Below are 3520 nucleotides of genomic sequence, written 5' to 3' on the forward strand. Positions count from 1 at the left end.
TTACCCAATCATCACGAAATTCGGTATCTGTAGGTTTTTTTGGGCGCTGAATCCGAATATGATGTTAATTAAATTTGGAAAACGTGGTTTCGAAAAAAAGAAAACACGTTTAAAATTTTCAATTCTACAAAGCCAAAAGTTTTACTATACTTACTATACTAATCTGCGATTCCAGGAGCATAACAGTAGACTTTTGCGAAAGCATTCCTAACCTCATACTTAGAAAGGTTTTTAAACAAATGAAACAAAAATCGATTTTCTAGATCTGAAAAACTAGACGACCTCCCATCCTCCACTAATTGTCTTTGTAAAACGAGGCAACCCATCGAGAAGGTCGTAATTAATTATTCCGGGCCGTTGTGGGTGCTCCGAGCGAGAAAATAATTGCACGACGAAGGGGTTCAAGGGAAAACCGTGTTACTGTAATCACCCTGTACATTCACTCTCGGTCGTAGACACGAGCCGAGCGACTCGCCTGACGACAAGACTCGTCTTGCGCAGATCCGCAAGCGGAAGTACGAGAGCTGCCCTGGAATCACGCATGCGATCGGGGGTGTTGGCCGAGTGTACGACAGAGTAGGAGGAGAGTAGGGGTGGATAGGTTGCGATGGATGTGGAAAGGGTGGAAAGGGCGAAGGGAGACGGATAGTTACGGGAGTGGGGGAAAGCGTAGGAGTGATAGAGTAAAAAAGATAGAGTAACACGCAAACACGGGAAGAGGAATGAAAGAAAATATTTTTATAGGACGGATCGGACCGAATCTCGGAGTGAAATAAAAGGGGATGGTCGGAAAAGCTTTGGAATATTGCGTAAAGAAGAGGAAATTATGGTGAAGAAACTGAGGATACTATAGCTTCTATTATAGAAGAGGGAATTAATTAAATTACGAGGACTCGAAGGTCCTTTTCTTCTTCTTCTTCTTTGATTGAATGTTTTAGGTCACGTGCACCTCCTTAGATTATCCACGACGAGGAAAAACAACTTTCGGGGGTAGTCGAGTTCTCAGACTGGAGTAGACGCGAGAGGAAAATGGTAGAAATCGCGAAAATGAGATAAACGTTTGACGTAGGAAAGAGAAACTATTCCCGTGGTCGAGAATAGGGGGTTGATGTAAGACCGTAACAAGATAGTGGGAAACAACAGGAGAAAAAGGGGCGGTGGTTAGAAAGCGTGCGCAGGAGGGTGGTCCGATGCAAAATCGTTCCGGCTGCACAGTCGCAGGAAAATCGAAGTCCGCCAGTTTGTCGCACACCAGCGCACCAGTCGCTTCCGTTTCCTCCGTTTTCATCGAGCGAAATCGCCGGGCCACGCGGATCCAGAGATGGCCAAATCACCGTTATCATTATTATTATTATTATTATTATTATTACTATCTTCAAACGTTTCTGTTTGATACACGAATACAGTACACGCGTACTTTGCTCGAGAATAATTCGCACGATGACGTGGTTCGAGCAAAAGTTCGACCTAACCCTAATCTCTCGTCCGCGTAAAACTATCGAGTAACCTGTAAACGATCAACCAAAGGAATTATTTCCGTAGAAATTACGATACGAATCGCGGAGTGAAATTACGCGAAAGCTCGTTCGTTGATTGGAATAAACAGTAATTTTGCCCATCTCTGAACCATATTGCTCGACGCTGGTTGAGTCGCGATCGCCAATCGCGTGGAAGGCTGCGGCGCTGACCGGAAGTGACGTTCGATTGTGTTCGTATCGTCTCGCGATGTTGATCGATCGACTGTGTCTATGAACATCTTTGACCGGACACTTCGAAGATGGAATCACATGTAATTTCAAGGAACCGTAACAGGATCCTCCATTTCGTGATTTATTCGTGATTTATTCGAAACAAATGCAGGGTTTATTTTTTATTTCGTTTAACGTGTTCATTGCACTGTTTCGCAAGGGTGTACATGGAAGACGAGAGTATTCAAACTTTAGTTACTCGCCCAATGGGCCGTTTGTAAACCTAGCCTTACTAATAGGATTCTAATAGGATTCATTTTATGGTTGAAAACCATTCTGGTTTCGTTTTTCACTTTTAAATGTAACGAAACGCAAGTGAGTATGGATACATTTTGCGTTTGATTAAATTAGTCATCGAGCTACAAGATTAGTTTTGCCTTTCCTGTAAACTAGTCGAGTCGATTTTCAACCACTCGATCTACGATCGAGGACAAGATTTTTTTTATTGTATTACATTTTCGAGTAGAATAGAAAGCTGCAATGGTTTAAAGAATGCAACTTTAATTACGTTGAAAATTACGTTCTCTTCAATTCTTGAAGAATTGAGATAAAGATAATTATAGTAAGTTGTTTCAAGACAACAAGTTCTGTTTTACGCTATTCCGAGACTCGCGTCAGAGAGTTGCATTCAGAGGAGCACGAGCATTTCGAGAACTATTTCGAACACTTTTTGATAAATAAACTTTATTACAAATGTAGTCGGCTTGGAGCATTAGGTAACCGAGTAAATTTTAAACGGACAGGCGTGGGATAGGTTGCAAACGACTGAAAATTGAACCGGTCGAATATACCGCCGAGCGTTTGTTTTATCCCTTATTCGAATAAAATTCGGGCTAGGGCAGACAGTAGCGCAGTGCGTAGCGTATTCGACTACCACGCTGAAAAACCGGGTTCGAATCCCGGGGAGTCTATCCCGATTTTTCATGGTTAGTTGGTTGACAAATATAATTATCAAGTAGTTTATATAGCATAAGTTAAGCAACAATGGAAAAATAAAAAGAGACATTAAAAGAAAAATTGGAAACGTACAAACACATAGTGGTGAAATATGGGAGGACTACAGTTCTCTCATTCGTTTTAAAAAATAAACAAAGACGACAAAGAATAAAATGCGACCATTTCTGATTTAAAATGAAAAAGACCTTAAAAGATTCAGAAATTGGAAACGTAACAAACACATAGTGGTGAAATGTGGTTCCCATTCGCTTTAAAAAATAAACAAAGACAACAAAGAATAAAATGCTGCCATCCCTGATTTCCAACGGCGCCTCGAGCACGACTATTTCCAGGGGTCGCGAAGATAGTCCCTTGGTTCGAGCGGAAAAGAAGGCGCACCGTCTTCTCCGCAACTGGGAAGGATAGGTCAGAATTAATCAGGAAACGGAACGGAGCACGTGGAACGTCGCGAAGTGGCACTATATCATACATCATCCGTCTCGCGAGGCGACAGCGTAACGTGTTTCGCGTGGTTACGTCATACGATGCAAAGCCCCGGGAATCCTGACTAGCGGGTTTCGGAAAATTCTGACGTCGACGTGGGTGGGGGGCGCGCGAAAAACGTTCAACCCTTTTATTGACCTCAACCGGCGAAGAGAGAGGTGGGGAGCGATCGCCGAAAATAAACACAATGATGTAACTTTATCTCGATAAAATTCTCACGTTTAATCAGATGGAGGGGGGGGGGAGAGGGAGAGGGAGAGGGAGAGGGAGAGAGAGAGAGAGAGAGAGAGAGAGGGAGAGAGAGAGAGAGAGAGAGAGAGAGAGAGAGAGAG

General features: G+C 42.9%; 1 protein-coding gene across 2 annotated transcripts in view; it reads left to right on the forward strand.

The window, feature by feature from the left end:
* LOC128879977 (uncharacterized) overlaps positions 1-3520 on the forward strand; it is a 27188-nt gene that overhangs the window by 3637 nt on the left and 20031 nt on the right. The window contains exon 1 of one of the 2 annotated variants that reach the window (XM_054129565.1): positions 2056-2674. The exons of the other annotated variant lie outside the window; for it this stretch is intronic. The gene's annotated coding sequence lies outside the window, so the exon portion shown is untranslated. Of the gene's footprint in view, positions 1-2055; positions 2675-3520 lie in introns of those variants that run through there. 2 annotated transcript variants of the gene reach the window in all.

The sequence above is a fragment of the Hylaeus volcanicus genome, chromosome 7, assembly GCF_026283585.1.
Source record: "Hylaeus volcanicus isolate JK05 chromosome 7, UHH_iyHylVolc1.0_haploid, whole genome shotgun sequence".
NCBI lineage: Eukaryota > Metazoa > Arthropoda > Insecta > Hymenoptera > Colletidae > Hylaeus > Hylaeus volcanicus.